This window comes from Sciurus carolinensis, unplaced genomic scaffold, assembly GCF_902686445.1.
Source record: "Sciurus carolinensis unplaced genomic scaffold, mSciCar1.2, whole genome shotgun sequence".
In the NCBI taxonomy this organism is placed as follows: Eukaryota; Metazoa; Chordata; class Mammalia; order Rodentia; family Sciuridae; genus Sciurus; species Sciurus carolinensis.
Window position 1 is genome coordinate 132,961 of NW_025920269.1, and position 18,231 is coordinate 151,191.

Genomic DNA, 18,231 nt, shown 5'->3' on the forward strand with positions numbered 1-18,231 from the left:
GTTTGTTTCTCTAAGCCTTCTGCAATCCCAATAATTCTTAAATTTGACCTTTTCATGATATCCCGTAGTTCTTGGAGATTCTGGTCATGATTTCTTCTCTGTTTGGTCAACTTTATTTTCATGGTTAAATATGTTGTCTTCAATATCTGAGGTTCTGTCTTCCAGGTGTTCTATCCTATTGGTAGTGCTTTCTATGGAGTTCTTTATTTGGTTTATTGTTTCCTTCATTTCAAGGATTTCTGTTTGTTTTTTTTTTCAATATCTCTAACTCTTTATTGAAATGATCTTTTGCTTCCTGTATTTTCTCTTTTAACTGTTGATTGGTGCAATCATTCAATACCTGCATTTGCTCTTTCATTTCATCATTTGCCTCCCTTATCATGTTAATTATGTACATTCTGAACTCCCTTTCTGTCATTTCTTCTACCATGCTGTCATTGGATTTTACTGATGTAACATCTAGATTTTTTGAGGCATTCTCTTCCCTTGTTTTCTCATATTGTTCAAGTATCAGAGTGCTGAGATGTTGCAGATTTCCTCTATTGACATAATATCCCTGAATATTTCTAGTATATCCCCTGTTATCCTTCAGTAGCCTGATGTCTTGGAGAAAGTTGATAATGTAGTGCTCCACAAGGAAGCTGCCTTTCTAGGGGTGTTGGCCTTCAGGTGGGGTATATTCCCTGCTAGTGGGCAGGGGTGCCTGCACTTGTTGACCAATGGTCAACCACAGGGGAACTAGACTTCGGGCTGAGGCAAGGCCTGTTTGGGCCTGTGTCTCTGGTTTTACCGTCCTTGTGGGAAAACCTCACCTGGAGGGAAGACTCACCCGGTGGGGATGTCTCGCTTGTCAGTTCCCCTCCTGGCGGTTCCCCTCAATCCACAACTACCGCCTGGGCAGAGCAGCCTTCCTAGGCAATGTTCCCAGGGGCCCAGACCTACCTCCTGGGCCTGGGAGCCTCACCCTTTGCAGACGAGTCTCCTTAAGCTGCCTCTCCTCAGAGAAGCTGCCCGCAGTCCTGGAACCTTCGCTCCGTCCCTCAGCTTGTCTCTGTGTAGCTCTTCCACTGAGAAGACGCCTAGATCTCAGGACAGTCCTTTGCCCCTAATCACCTGGCTATGTGGCCCCTCCTCTGAGCAGCCATCTGGAGCCCCGTAGAGATGCTCCATACCCCAGTGACCCGCCTCCCGCCTCTTCCTCCAGGCAGCCACCCGGTGTTCTGTGTGGTCGCTTTGAGACCAAGCAACTCACTGTGTACCTGTTCCTCTTCTAGGCATCTTCAGGAGTGGTTGCTCTGAGTCCAAACAGCTCGCCGCGCAGCTCCTCCTCTGAGCAGCCACTGGAGCCCTGGCGGGTTGCTCTGAAACCAAGCGTTGTGCTGAGTGGCCTCCTCTACAAAGCTCCCAGTTGTCCATGTTCACTACTCCAGTGGGGGGAGTGGTATCTTGCCGCCTGGGCTGGGCAGTCTTCCTCTGCAAGGTTCCCAGTGGCCCGGACCTACCTCCTGGGCCTGGGAGCCTTGCCCTTCGCAGATGAGTCTCCCTAGGCTGCTCCTCCTCAGAGAAGCTGCCTGCAGTCCTGGAACCTTCACTCCGCCCCTCATCTTGTCTCTGCAGCTCATCCACCGAGAAGCCACCTAGGTCCTGGGACCCTGCTCTGCACCTAATTGCCTGGTCATGCAGCCCCTCCTCTGGGCAGCTGCTGGAGCCCCAGCGGGTTGCTCTGAAACCAAGCATTGTGCTGTGCGGCCTCCTCTACAAAGCTCACAGTTGTCCGTGTTCACTGCTCCAGCAGGGGGAGGGGTGTCTCACTGGGCAACTCTACTTCACAAAGTTCCCTGTGTTCTGGTACTACCACCCTATCTGGGACATCTCCCCAACAGGAGAGACTCACCCGGTGGCTTTGAGTTGGTCCCAAGTCTCTCAATATCTCCTCTTTTGAATCCTGAGTTCTGGAGCAACATGAAATGCAGCCACCCTCTAGTCCGCCATCTTGAAAAACCCATGTCATGTTAATTTTATGTCATTTCATTTTATGATGCTTGGCATTGAACCTCAGGTCTCCCACATGGTAGGCAACTGTTCTACCACTAGTTATTCCCCCATCTTTCTTTATATTCTTAATATCCAGCTTAACTTTTTTGAAGTCTCCATGGAAAGGAACTGTTGAGAGTTACTGTTAAAAACCAGGAAAGTAAAGCATTGAGCTACCTCATGAGCCAATAGAGGGATAAGCAGTATAAAGGTATCCATCACACAAGTTAATATGTGGAAAGTCTCAAAAGATAATAAAATCAGTACATAAATGTTCTTGCATACTTTATATAAATTGTCCCATTTAGGTTTCATGAAAACCCTAGTAGGCAGGTATTAGCATTCGTTTTGCTAATGAGGAAACTAACAGATCTGTTTTCCCAGTAAGGCAGAGCAGACATTTGAGCAGACATTCAAACCAAGCACTTGGTGCCATGGCTCTTCTTTCTAAGAGAGATTCTCTAAGTATCTAGAAGCACTGGAGTGTCACCTTATTCTGCAGAAATACATTTTTATATCTCAGTCTGTTCTGAATGCATTTCTGAGTGGAGTAAAGAACTTTAGTAACAAAGGGATATTTATAATGTTGACTTATAGTAAGAATCCCACAACATAGGTATATTCTTTAAGTATATTTGTTAAGGTTATATTTCTCGATTACTATATTGTACATTTAGAAAATAATTTTCTTTGCTGAGTTATTCAGCCCATCTTCATTCATTGAACCAAATCCACCTCACTTGGCCTTCTGCATTGAATAAGCATTTTTACATGTTCATGTTTATACAAACCTGTGTCTCGTCCTTCCAAAGGAATAGGATCTAATCTACTTTGAATGGTACTATAGTATGGACACTCAGCACCTATGTCATAACCACTGTCCAACCTCACTGGGACCCTATCTACTTTTAATCCTTAGTTGCATCCCCTGCTTCCACTGCCCAGTGCTCTCCTTGGACTTCTTGCCCTCTCTTTGGACCCCCAGATCACTCTTCACCTGCACCACTCTCATTAGGTAAATGGCAGTAGGCATCTCTGTTCCTCTGATTTTTTTCTGTAGCCTTGGAGGAAGAAGTCTTCCTTTTTGTAGACCAGCCTCTACACAGCTCTTTATTTGAATTTTTCAGGAATTGTTCTTCTTTATCCACTGTTTTGCTTGACCTACTTAGTTTTACAAGTACAAAAACTATGCACTGGGATTCTATAATGTTACATACAAAATTAGAAGTTAAAAATTATTTAACTTATACTTTATTGTCTTTTGCATGGTTTTCACATTTTTAAAAATGATATTCAATATTTATATCTTTTAGTTATTATACAAGTATTTTTTTCAGCATAGTATTTATCACTTTATAACCTATTATTTGATATTTAATTTATTTTTCAGTTTTTTGCCACATTATAAGTATTACATCTTAGAATGTCATCCAGTCCTTTTCCATATTTTGGATTGTTTTTAACAACTTTCCACCAATAGCATCTCTTTAAAATTAAAATTATGACTGATCTTCTTGAGAAATTGCTGTCATAACCTACTATACTACAAAACATACTCTGGCAGTAGCCAGGAATGACCTCTATGCTAACAAGTCCAGCGGCAGCATCTTCCTGAACATATCTGTGATTCTGTTCACCACCCCTCCATTTTAAAGTCTCTTGATTTCTCTTATGGGTTTGAATCTTAGCTGTACCTTTATGATCTCAACCTATTTACCTAACCTTTCTGAATTTTAATCTCCTTTTTGGCACAATTATGGTTGCTTATCTTATTCTTTTGGATTAAATAACACATGAAGCCCCAAGCACTATGTCTGGTACATAGTATAAGATTATAAATGTATCCTTTTATTTTCTGTCTCTGGCCCCTTACTTACTGCATAGATTTTCTCATCTTGGCCAAAGAAAAAAAAAGCACTTGGTAAATTCTGAGATAGGAAGATCATGATTCCAGGTATATTTCTAACAGAGTGGGATTACTGTTAGTCTTTCTAACAAGTCACAATTTTGTAGTAAGATATGGTTGTGAGAAATGTGTTTGAGCTACCAAAAAATGAATGTTTGGATTTTCTCTCATAGCTTCACATGGAGTATTCTTGTTGTGGATGAAGCTCACAGATTGAAAAACCAAAGTTCTCTACTGCATAAGACACTTTCAGAGGTAAACCCAAAGGAGAGTCTTAGTTTTTATATAACCCTCCTTCATTTTTAATTAATTTTATTTTTAGAGCAAGTTAGGTTTCCAACAAAATTGAGTAGAAGGTATAGAGAGTTTCCATATGTCCACTGCCCCTTTACAAACATGCTTCCCCCATTCTCAGCATCTCCCAGAAGAGAGATGTTAAAACTAATGAACCTGCATTGACACATCAGAATAACCCAGAGTACATAATTTATGGAATCACTTTTGCTATTGAACATAATTTGAGTTTGGAAAAACCAGTATTAACATGTATTCACCATTATAGTATCACACATAATGGTTTCACAGGCTTACAAATCTTATATCCCTTGTATTCATTGTTCTTTCTCCCTTCTAACTCCCCTATGAAAACATGTAGTTTAGGTCTGTACATAGTCAACTAAATTGATATGGTTTTAGACAGATTTCTGCAGGGCTAAATGAACCTGTTTTGGGGGGTTAGGGGTAGTGAAAAAAGTAGTATTGAATATGGCTAATTACTTTTCCTTTCTCTTTTATATAGGAGATAATATTTACTAAAATTCAGTTATCAAATGAGCAAGACCCTACTCCAATAAAATACATTGTTTTCCTGGAGATGTTTCAACTCTCTTTTGAGTGTCTTTAATTTCCTGGCAAAAGTGATCTTATAGTTCTGCCTGCAGTCCCAGATGTATTGAACATACCTTACCATCCCCCATTAACCTAGTCAAAAATTTTGACCATTCACATGGACTCATGAAAAGACCAATTTCTTATAGAACATTGCCTCCAATCTCTCATCTGTCATATTTTTTGTTATGATACCCTTGATTTCATTCCCTCCTCTCAATCTCTTGTATCATTCTGGCAAAGTAGGTGAGAAACATCATTGTAACCTAGTGCTGTCCTTCTTTGCTGAGAAGCCAGTGGAATGTGAACTACATTCTCCTTGTTTACCTGGTGAAAGTTTGTTCACTCATGAGAACATACTTGATAATTTCTGAGATGATAGTTGAAATTTGGTACTCATCCTATAATAAATCAATTAACTTTGAGCTAATTTAGTGGAAAATCTTAGATCCAAATTCTATATTTAATAGCCTAGAAGTTTCAGTTTTTAGAGTCTTATTGAAGATGTAATCAGTTTTTATTAGTTTCAAACATTTTTATCCCCTTCTGGTAGGACATTCTCTCTCTCAGGTGTCCTGTTTTCCTCCTTCATAGGGACCCTTGATTGTGTCTTTGCCATAAGTTTGTACTTTAATATTTAAAATAATATATAAAAATAGGATATGTCTTTTCAACTTTGCTCTATTATTTAATTCTCCTGGTATAAGCTTTTGTGTCAGTTCAGAGATTGACCTTACTTGGCCTAATAATTTTACTGTTGTTTTTCATTCCTTCATTTGTCTCTCCTGTTATTGGTGTGTTTTTTTTTTTTTTTTTTTTTTTTTGGTGATGCTGGTGATTGACCCAGAGCTTCATGCATGGCAGGCAAGTGATCTGCCAGTGAGTCACATCCCCTGCCCTGTTTCTCAAAAAATTAAAGAAGTCCTTTCTTAATTGGATTTCTTATGGCAGAATGTCAAGAAACATCCAGAAATTTTGATGTCTTGCATTTGATGTACTGCAAAGTTTTATTAACAGATATTTTGTTAGTGTACATCTTGTTTCTTGCTTGTAGCAGAGAGTCCTGAAGCTGTAACTCTGGCTTTTCAAACTCCTTGGGTGTATGTGTTTACTCAGATGACCGAGTTAACTCCTCTTGTGGGTAATAACATTTTTTAATCCTTACATAGATTAAATAATAATAACCATAGTGGATAATTGTGTAATACTCAGAGTTCACAAAGTGATGTTACTTAAATTCCTATGACAGTGTCTTCTTTACAGATTATTATCCCCTTCTTTTAGTTGAAACTGAAGAGATATTATTTCCTATATTAAACAGAGTACCACATTAACTTGAGCCTCCTGATTTCATGTGCCTTAACTCATTCCATTAAATCATGCCACTCTGCATTTCAATAATTGTTGTCATGAGTACCTCAGATTTTCTTCCCAATGTTAGAGAATTTTAATGGCCTTTATTTACATATTCTAGTTCTCAATGGTTTTCAGTATCCTGTTGACTGGAACTACTATCCAAAACAGCCTCCTAGAGCTCCAATCTCTCATCAGTTTTGTGGAACTTGAGCTTTTTCCAAGGAATAGGTGGAAGATTTTGTTCAGTATTACCAGGATATTGAAAAAGAGTGCAATCAGGTTAATTCCCATTCAACAAATCATCCCCAAGAGATCTTGACACACAAACTTCCCTAATGCATGACAGTTACAGATAGAAAAGAAAGGGAATGGATAACCACAGTATTCATGCAGTTCTTCAGATAAAGAACCACAAACACAAGGCAGATGTTGGGTCCCTCATGTTGTGTCCAGTTATCTGCTATTCATGACTCTTATTTGTTTGTTACAAATAAACACTGGGGCTTGTTTGGTTCATTTTTGGAAGAAGGTAGAATGTACCCACTGATCTGTATACTTTAAAAAAAAACTTGTAATTTTCTTTTAAATTATTTTCTTTTTGTTGTTTTGGAGATTGAAGTCAGGGATGCCTTACCACTGAGATATGTTCCCAGTGCTTTTGTAAAAATTTGGAAACAGCATCTTGCTAAATTTCTTAGGCTGTCCTTCAACTTGTCATCCTCCTTTCTCGAGTATATGTTACCATGCCTGGCTTCAAAGTGTAAATTTTTATAAAGACTTTACTTTCCATTCCACTTCCCAGTGCAGAAAAGTAAGTGCATGCTGTAGTCCTAAACTGTCCTTAAGAATTCTGCAATACTGGTATTTTCTCTTTAGCACTTTGCAGAAACCAAAAATCTGAGATGAGTGGGATGTGGAAGTGAAAAGGGAAGTCTTCATCCATATAACCAGGAACTTTCTCTTATACCTTTGCCCCTCTGTCTTGTGGAATTATCTGAATATCCCTATCATATCTGAATATCCTAGGCTGATTATCCAAAACAAATTTCAGGAGGCCAACTACTGATTATGTATGTACAGGTTACGTATGTGTTGCAAGACTTTTTATAGCACAAATTCCCATACCACAGGATAAAGATTACCTAATGCACTTGCTCTGATTGATTTCTCCCACGTTTAGAGTTGCCAGATAAAATATAGGACATCCAATTACATGTGACATGGGACAAACTTGTATTGAAAAACTATTAATTGTTCATCTGAATTTCAGATATAGATGGTTGCTTGTATTTTTATTTTCTTTTTCTGATAATCCTATGTAAAGTATAATTCTAATTTAGCATTATTTTTGAAGTTCAGGATACCTGGTCAACGTACAAGGCATTAGAAGTCAAAAACTCATGTTGGAATGCTGTCAATATTCACATTCACCTGTGTGTCCTTGGATAAGTTGCTTAATTCCTCTGAGACTCACTTAACTGTTGTAAAAACAGTGACAGTATTACTTACCATACATTTTTAGTCTGTTATGATGCTCAGTGAGATTAAATGCAAGAATACCCTGGAAAACAGATTTTTAAAAATTAGATTATTAATAAGAAGAATCAAGCTCTTTGAATGTTTGTATTTTGGGGTTTAAAAGCCAGGAAAAAGTCCAGAAGGAATAGGGAAGAACCCAGTAAAGGCAGAAATCAGATGGTCCTATAATAATGTGTGTTCAGCTTACAATTTTTTGACTTTACCATTTTACAAAAGCATTACACATTCAATAGAAACAGTACTTTGAATTTTGAATTGTTATTGAAGTACATATTTGTGCTTAATTTTTTTCTATTTATTGTAAACAAATGGAATACTTGTTGTTTTGTTTGTACATGGAGTAACAGCATACAATTTGCGTAATCATGCATTTACATAGGGTAATGATGTTTGATTCATTCTGTTATCTTTCCTTCCACCCCACCCCTCCCACCCCTCTTTGCCCTCTATACAGCCCCTCCTTCCTCCATTCTTGCCCCTCCCAGCCCATATTATGTGTCATCATCTGCTTATCAGCGAGATCATTTGTCCTTTGGTCTTTTGAGAATGGCTTATCTCACTTAGCATGATATTCTCCAATTTCATCCATTTGCCTGCAAATGCCATAATTTTATTATTCTTTATAGCTGAGTAATATTCCACTGTATATATATATATATATATATATATATATATATATATATATACAGTTTCTTTATCCATTCAGCAACTGAAGGACATCTAGGTTGGTTCCACAATCTGACTATTGTGAATTGAGCAGCTATGAACATTGATGTGGTTGTATCTCTGTAGTATGCTGATTTTAAGTCCTTTGGGTATAGGCCAAGGAGTGGGATAGCTGGGTCAAATGGTAGGTCCATTCCAAGTTTTCTAAGGAATCTCCACACTGCTTTCCAGAGTAACTGCACTAATTTGAAGCCCCACCAGCAATGTATGAGTGTACCTTTTTCCCCACATCCTCTCCAACACCTATTGTTGCTTGTATTCTTGATAATTGCCATTCTAATTGGGTGAGATGGAATCTTAGTGTGGTTTTGATTTGCATTTGTCTTATTACTAAAGATGTTGAACATTTTTCCATATGTTTGTTGATTGCTTGTAGATCTTATTCTGTGAAACATCTGTTCATATCCTTAGACCATTTGTTGATTGGGTTATTTGTATTCTTGGTGTAGAATTTTTTGAGTTCTTTATATATTCTGGAGATTAGTGCTCTATTTGAAGTATGAGTGGCAAAGACATTCTCCCACTCTGTAGGCTCTCTCTTCGCATTGCTGATAGTTTCCTTTGCTGAGAGAAATCTATTTAGTTTGAATCTATTCCAATTATTGATTCTTGCTTTTACTTATTGTGCTATGGGAGTTCTGTAAGGAAGTCTGATCCTTAGCCAAGATTGAAGATTTGGACCTACTTTTTCTTCTATAAGATGCAGGGTCTCTGGACTGATTTCAAGGTCCTTGATCCATTTTGAGTTGATTTTTGTGCATGGTGAGAGATAGGGATTTAGTTTTATTCTGTTGCATATGGATTTCCAGTTTTCCCAGCACCATTTGTTGAAGAGGCTATCTTTTCTCCATTGTATATTTTTGGCACCTTTGTCTAGTATGAGAAAATTGTATTTATTTGGGTTTGTGTCCATGTCCTTTATTCTGTACCATTGATCTACCTGTCTATTTTGGTACCAATACCATGCCGTTTTTGTTACTATTTCTTTGTAATATAGTTGAAGTTCTGGTATTGCGATACCACCTGTTTCATTCTTTCTGCTAAGGGTTCCTTTAACTTTTCTGGGTTTCTTATTCATCCAGATGAATTTCATGATTTCTTTTTCTAGTTCTGTAAGGTACGTCATTGGGATTTTAATTGGAATTGCATTGAATCTGTATAGCACTTTTGGTAGTATGGCCATTTTGACAATATTCTTTCTGCCTATTCAAGAACATGAGAGATCTTTTCATCTTCTAAGGTCTTCCTCAATTTCTTTCTTCAATGTTTTGTAGTTTTCATTGTAGAGATCTTCTACCTCTTTGGTTAGATTGATTCCCATGTATTTTTTTTGGGGGGGGGCTCTTGCAAATGGAGTTGTTTTCCTCATTTCTCTTTCAGATGTTTCATCACTTGCATATAAAAATGCTTTAGATTTATGTGTTTTGATTTTATAGCCTGCTATTTTGCTGAATTCATTGATGTTGTCTAGAAATTTTCTGGAATTTTTTGATTCCTCTAAATATAGAATCATGTCATCAGCAAATAGTGACAGCTTAAGTTCTGTTATGGGGCGCAACTTAAGAACAGACTGATCACCACTGAAAAGTAAAAATTTGAGAGTCTTTATTAAGGTAGCCAGCTGACTCTCTCACACAATGCACCAAAAAATGGCTATTGGGAGAACAGACTGGACCACAGTGTTCTTATACCAAAAATCACATTTATCATAAGTGTCTGTTGCTATGATTCGAAATTACACATGAACATAATGAGATCACCAACAGAGGGGGAAGTGGGTCAAAATGACCCTTACCTAGGAACAAACTAAAGAATGGTTACTAACATCCACACAACCACCATTCACATAATACATTGTTTAGGAGCAATAGTGAGCAAAAGAGAGCAATGTTTCTTTACATAGGAATTATCATTCTGTAGTGTTAATCATGTCACACTAAGTAACGGATGATGGGCACATAGGCGCGGTGTTCCCATGGGAGAATCTTATTTCCTACATAACATGGATTCTCAGAGCAAAATGGAGTCTATTTAGTCATTTCCCTTAGAGTCTGGCCTGTAACATTCTCATGGAGACAGATCTGTCAGCCCATTAAATTTCCCAGTGGTTTTTTGTACTTAATCAAATCTTTGTTGATTCATTAGTAGTGTAAGAGAAAAAACATGATTAACATTTTTTCAGTCTTATCTTTAGACAGTGGATGGGGTCTCTGAGGTCTGTCCATTTTTCTGTTGTCTTAACTCAGATGTGATGAGTTCATGTTATGAGTAAGGTCCCTTCCATTTCAACTGGGTGTTAGTCCTTTCTGGATCAATTTGATGTAGACATAGTCTTCTGACTGAAATGGGTGTTGGAAATTAGTTGTCTCTTGGGGCTGGTTGTCTCATAAGTTGAACCTGTTAGAGAGACTTAACAATAGGTTAGAACAGGAACAGGTTCTTGGTAAGGGTGGAGGAAGGACTCTGAAACATTACCATTTTAATTTCTCAGAGGTCATTTGCCTCCAACATTCTGGACCCAATATGGCCTTTATTTTTGTGTTTTAACCCAACTTACCTATCTATATTGACTGTCTTTTAAAATTTTTTTTATTACTTCTCTAATTTTAGGGACTTTCTAATGCTGTAAGGAAAATGGCCGATGACCGATCTTGCTGCTTCAAGTTGAGAGGGGGCGACATGGGGTGGGTTAAAGCAGTAAAAAGTTCCTTTTAGAAATTGGGTCTTTCGAGGGGTAAAAGTCTTGTTTTATGAAAGAAACAAAAAACCATGAGTACAAAATATATAGCATCTGGAACATGTCAATGAATATCATGAAGCTAATAGAAATTAATAATCTCTTACCAGGAAATGGAAGAGCTGAGATGTTGTTTACATAAAAAGGCCTAACAAAGTCTAAGAAGGCTGGAGAAGATAAGGCCTTAATTGTAAACCTTATCACTGTTGGAGTTATCAGGAATATAAACACACCATTTAGTTAAGCTACTTACTGTTATCTGATTTTTGCAAAATATCTTTTTACTGGCATAATATTTTTGTTTAGTAGAGATCCTTTTATTTTTGTTACTCAGGGTTAGAGAATTGTACTAGCAAACATTGATTAAGTCTACCTGTATCAATGGTTAGAAATATCTGTAGGCCTTAAACTGACTAAAAATATAACTGATAGTTTCTTTTGATAATTATCAGGCATTTTGGTCTAAGAATTTTTTTTTGTTACCTTTAGTTCTACTTATTTTGGGGGGACTAACCCAAGTGTATATTCCAAGTTACATTAAAGTAACTATTGTTTAGTTTTTAAAATGTCCACGAATGACTGTGTTTTGGTTTTAACTGTTTTGCTAGGTGTTTAAGATCAAGCTTGTCAAATTGACCTTCTTCCTATCTGCTGTTAAGAGATAGCTGAGTTCCCACAGGGGACACTCTTGGGGAACTTGAGAGCAGCTTCTTAGCTCCTTTAGTGCCATTCACCTGGTAGGTTCTCCTTGATGAGATGGCTTCCTTTGGAAGCATTAGGGATATCTCCCTTCCCTGAGGATCCTCCTCTGCAGCAGGTGCACTGATTGACTTCTTATCCTCTAGTGGTCTCAACATTTTCCCTGATTGGAAGGTTGTGTGGCCCAGAGTTGCAAAGCTCCTTAGAGAAGTTCTCTTGTTCCCTGGGTTTAGGCTGACTCTGAGGGCAAGAGCCAAATATTGATTCTCTTGACCCCTTTATTTTAATCTCAATCTTTAACTTTTGATCTTAAACATCCACCACGTCAGTTTCATCAGTCATAGAGTAAGAGTACTGGGTTTTAACTTTAATGACTATGACTTTATAGTTATTTACCAACTTTTATTAAACTGGGTCTATATTATCTGTCCTATAGGTGATGACTTATTATCTCAAATTAATTTTAGGTTGTTCTTGAAACAGTACCTCTGTAAAACATTAATCAGTCAACAGTTACAGAGTTTACAAGGAAAATACAAAATGGAATTAACAACAGTAAAAACATATTTAGTTGTGTAATAGCTATCTTAAGTTTTGAATGAGCTATATATTATATCCCCTGTTTGAGATCAGAGTAATTTTACAATTAAAAAACAATCTTTTGAATATAACTTTAAGTGAACTGAAGTCTGCCTTATTTTGGAGCCTCTGTAACATGTAGTAAGGTAGGAGGCAGAACCTTATCTCAGGTAAGGCAGGGCTCTTCATAAATACATGAATGTTAGTTAACATAGTATGATATTACACCTAAAGTGTGAATCAAAGAAAGCTTAGAGAGCTTTTAATTTTCATTTTGTGTAGTAAAGTGGCAAAATATTTTTTCTGTTCCATGATATTAGCCTTTAAACATATCAGACTCCTATTATCTTTTAGAAATACATTGACATTTTTATCCCAGTGCAGAAGGAAACATAAGGTTCAGGTTCAGTTATGGAACACTAAATGATATAAATAAATCCCCAATAAAATTTCTTATTCTGGTAAGTTTTAAATTACCATTACAATTTTAGGTTGGAGAACACCAGCTTGATAAAATGTTCTTTTAAACCTTTTAAAGACTTGTATACCTGTAAGATATGAACACATTTAATATATAAATAAGAGTAATAGAATCATATTTACATTGATGTTTTTATATTAACCATGTTTAGCTTTTAAAGAAAATTTAGACTTTGTAATGTAGTGTAATTCTCTAAAATAACAGTTGCTGTTTAACCAGAATTGTACAAACCCTTAATTTTTAAGACTAATTGCTCTATAAAATAAAACTTAATAGATACAATGTTAAGAGTAAATTAATATTTTAAGAATTATTGGTCATTTTAGCAAATATACTGAAATTTGGTTTATATCAGTACATTAATATTTGACCTTAGGAAAAAACCTTGAATAGTTTTAACTGTTGTGTTACTTCTATATACACATAAACCTTTTGAAATTTACCCTTGATTAACACTTTTTAATTACTTAATTAGACACTCTAGTTGTTTAATTAGATGTATTACAGCCTTATTTATTCACATAAAGACTTTTTTATCTAGAAACATTTTATTAAATATATTTTTATATTTAAAACCTTATAATGTTTTAATCTGTTGACCTCCTTTTTAAAATTTATGTTCTGAAACAACTATAAATTTTGAATTTAGATAAATTACTCTATTTTCATCTGATGAATACTTTGTTACTTACAGAATTCTATTTAAATACACTTTAAATTTTTGGACCCTTTATATAGAATAATATCTGTTAAGACTTTTAGTAATCATGTTTTCAGTGATAACATGAAGTAAATTTAAATTCTTTTTTATTTACCAATTTATGAAAACACTAAAAATGTTTTAAGTATATTACTCTGTGGAATTTAAGGAGTTAAGACTACTTGATGTTATATTTAACAGCATTCTAATTCTTTAAATCAATCAGATATCTCTAACAAACACATCCATGATCAATCCTATAATGTTAATATAATTTAGTTATTTTTTTAACAACCAAGGTATCAGAAAATTATATTGAGCTATATTAGTCATTTCTTTCCTGTTGAAGAAAAACCTAGAAACAATGGATATTAGACATTTTATAAAAATTAACATTTTATTTACTTTTTTACCACCTGGAAACAAAACTGTGTTAGTAACTTGAAAACCATACTTTTGTTTACCCAATTTAAAAACCTTTTAAATCATTTAAATAAAAAAGTATTTGGATCCATTTTTTGTGAATTTTAATTTATGAGCTCATATGTCAATTTTGGTACCAAATATATGTAGACATGATAATACACTGGTGTACATATACATAAAATAAACAGATGGAAAAGGCCTTATAACTTATTTTTAAAACCCATTAGATTGAGAGTTAACCCTTGTAAACTGGCCTCTGAATTAAACAGAGCATTAAGAAAACTTTATATTTGAGTAAAATATGTCTGATAAAAAAATCAACTTAGGCACACCAGATCGAAATTATGAACTCAAAAGAATAGAATTTTAAAGTTGTTTTGGACTCCATCCTGATGTGGTCCCTCTCATTGGAGATGAAAATGAATTAAGAGAATAAGACAAATGTTATGCCCTGTCCTTCCCTGAAGGAGTTTCAAAAAGATACAGCAAGGGAGCTGCTTCCATTGGTCTCCTGGGAGAGCTACCTCAGTTTGGGGTCTTGTTCTAAACCAGTTTTTCTGTTCTCTTGGATAGCAGCCATCAAAATGTTAGCCTGGCATTTTGGTGGACCAACTCCAATAGTTGGAAGTTCCTATTGGCAGCAGTTTACATTTTAATGTACGCTTCAGCGAACATGGCTAAAAACATTCCTAACCATTTTTTTTTTTACCCAAATTGACTATAAAACATTTGATCAGGATGTTCAGGTTGCCCAAAAAAATTTGGTGGACCCCTGAGGGGGCCATCTGACCTCAAAAGTTGGTCATTATCTCTCACAGAATTTAGAGAGAGAAAAGACATTGCAGTGGGTTTCATAGTCACTGGCTCTTTTCTGGAATTCCTGGAAATTAGTTAACTTGCTCTGGAGGGGAGTACATACACATGCTTATGCTTAAAGGTAACAAAAAACAGAAAAGGACAAACAAACACAGAACAGATAAAATACCAAAGACACAGACAAGTGGCCACTCAGATTCCAGACCAGAGGAACTGAGCAACATCTTGTCAGTTCTGGACTCAGGAAGTAATGCTGCGTCCAGCCTTCCTCAGAGCCCCCAGATGCAGATCTGCCAGAAACAAACTTACCAGTCCCCCAGGGGTGCAGAAAATAGTGACTCTCAGAGAGTTTAGTTCACTCCTGGGGTGGGGCTCCCCAGACCATGCAGCCTGGGGCTGAGGAATGTCTCTCAGAGACCTTCCCCTAGGAGCAACGCTGTGGCCTCTCCCCTCCACAGGAGTTTCCAGGTCAGAGGTAAGAGGTGATTGCTCACCATGCAGTGAGGTTCTCGCTGGGGCCTCCAAGTGTTATGGGGCACAACTTAAAAACAGACCGATCACCACTGAGAAGTCCAAATTTGAGAGTCTTTCTTAAGTTGGCCAGCTGACTGTCTCACACAATGTCCCAAAACATGGCTATTGGGAGAACAGCCTCAAACACAGGGTTGTAGGGATTCTTATACCAAAAATCACATTAATCATAAGTGTTTGTTGCTATGATTCAAAATTACACATTAACATAATGAGATCATCAACAGAGGGGGAAGGGACTCAAAGTTACCCTTAACTAGTAACAAACTAAAGAATGATTACTAACATCCACACAATAACCATTCACATGGTACTTGTTTAGGAGCAATAAGGATCAAAAGTGCTTGCGAGGCAAGCACTCTACGAGCTGAGCTATCTCCCCAGCCCAGAGCAATGCTTCTTTACATAGGAATTATCATTCTGTATTGTTAAACATGTCACACTAAGTAACTGATGATGAGCACAGAGGCTGGGTGTTCCCATGGGAGAAAATTTTTTTCCTGCATAACATGGATTCTCAGAGCAAAATGGAGTCTGTTTAGTCATTTCCCTTAGAGTCTAGCCAATAACATTTTCATGGAGTCAGATCTGTCAGCCCATCACAGTTCCTCTTTTCCTCTTTGTATCCCTTTAATTTCTTTTGTCTGCCTATTTGCTCTGGCTAGAGTTTCTAGGACCATGTTTAATAGAAGTGGTGAAAGAGGACATCACTGTCTTGTTCCCATTTTTAAAGGGAATGATTTCAGTTTTTCTCCATGAGGAATGATGTTGGCCATGGGCTTAGCATAAATAGCCTATACAATGTTCAAGTATGTTCCTACTATCCCTATTTTTTCTAGTGTTTTGAGCATTAAGGGGTGTTGTATTTTGTCAAACGCTTTTTCTGCATCAATTGAAATAACCATATGATTCTTATACTTAGGTCTATTGACATGATGGATTACATTTATTGATTTACAGATGTTAAACCATCCTTGCATTCCAGGGATGAACCTCACTTGACCATGGTGCACGATTTTCTTAATATGTTTTTGGATATGGTTTGCCAATATTTTGTTAAGGATATTTGCGTCTATATTTATCAACTCCTTATCCTGGTTTGGGTATGAGGGTGATATTAGCTTCATAGAATGAGTTTGTTAGGGTACCCTCTTTTTCTATTTCCTGGAATACTTTGAGAAATATTGGAATGAGTTCTTCTTTGATGGTCTTGTAGAACTCCGTTGAGAATCCATCTGGTCCTGGGCTTTTCTTGGATGGTAGGTTTTTATTGGCTTCTTCTGTTTCGTTGCTTGATATTGATCTGTTTAAATTGTGTATGTCCTCCTGGTTCAGTTTTGGAGGAGCTTATGTCTCTAGAAATTTGTCAATGTCTTTCGTAGTTTCTATTTTGTTGGAATACAGATTTTCAAAGTAGCTTCTCATTATCTTATGTATCTCAGTGGCGTCTGTCATGATATTTCCATTTTCATCACAACTTTTATAAATCTGAGTTTTCACTCTCTTTCTCTTTGTTAGTGTGGCTATGTGTTTGTCTATTTTGTTTACTTTTTCAAAGATCGAACTTTGTTTTGCCACTTTTTTGAATTGTTTCTTTTGTTTCAATTTCATTGATTTCAGCTCTGATTTTAATTATTTCCTGTCTTCATTTACTTTTGCTGTTATTCTGTTCTTCTTTTTCTAGGGCTTTGAGTTGTAATGTTAGGTCATTTAGTTGTTGACTTTTCATTCTTTTCTTTAATGTGCTCCATGCAATGAATTTTCCTCTTAGTACCACTTTCATAGTGTTCCAGAAATTTTGATATGTGGTATCATTGTTCTCATTGACCTCTAAGAATATTTTTTTTTATCTCAACACTGATGTTTTGTGTTATCCATGTTTCATTCAATAGCAAATTAGTCTCCAGGTGTTGGAGTAATTTCTCTTTTTTATTTTGTCATTGATTTCTACTTTCAGTCCATTATGATATGATAGAACACGTCAGTATCTCTATTTTTTTGCATTTCCTAAGGGCTGCTTTGTGGCATAACATATGGTCTATTTTCGAGAAGTTTCCATGTGCTGCTGAGAAGAAAGTGAATCTGCTCGTTAATGGATGGAATATTCTATATATGTCTATTAAGTCTAGGTTATTGATTGTGTTATTGAGTTCTCTGGTTTCTTTGGTTTGTTTTTGTTTGGAAAATTTATCTAGTGGTGACAGTCATGTGTAAAATCACCCAGAATTATTGTGTTGTGGTCTATGTGATTCCTGAAATTGAGAAGGATTTTTTTTTTTTGATGTACAGGAATGCACCATTGTTTGGGGCATAAATATTTACTATCATTATGTCTTCCTCATTTATGGTTCCCTTAAGCAGTATGAAATGTCCATCTTTATCCCTTCTGACTAACTTTGGCTTGAAGTCCACTTTATCTGATAAAAGGATGGAAACCCCTGCTTTTTTACTGAGTCCATGTGCATGGTAGGTTTTTTCCCATCCTTTCATCTTTAGTCTGTGGATGTCTTTTTCTTTGAGATGAGTCTCTTGCAGGCAGCATATTGTTGGATCTTTCTTTTTAATCCATTCTGCCAGTCTATGTCTTTTGATGGATGAGTTTAGGCCATTAACGTTCAGGGTTATTAATGAGATATGATTCGCATTCCTAGTCATTTGGGCTTGTTTTTGGTTTTTAAATTGGCTTTGTTTCTCCTTTGAGTGGTTTTTCTCTAAGGTAGTTCCTCCCTTTGCTGACCTCCATTGTTGTTTTTTATTTCCTCCTCATGGAATATTTGTTGACAACATTCTGTAGCACAGGCTTTCTATTTTTA

The 18,231-nt window shown here is 36.5% G+C and overlaps 1 pseudogene; it reads left to right on the plus strand.

The window, feature by feature from the left end:
- The window catches only part of LOC124975413 (chromodomain-helicase-DNA-binding protein 1-like), a 97,781-nt pseudogene that overhangs the window by 15,161 nt on the left and 64,389 nt on the right, over positions 1-18,231 (plus strand).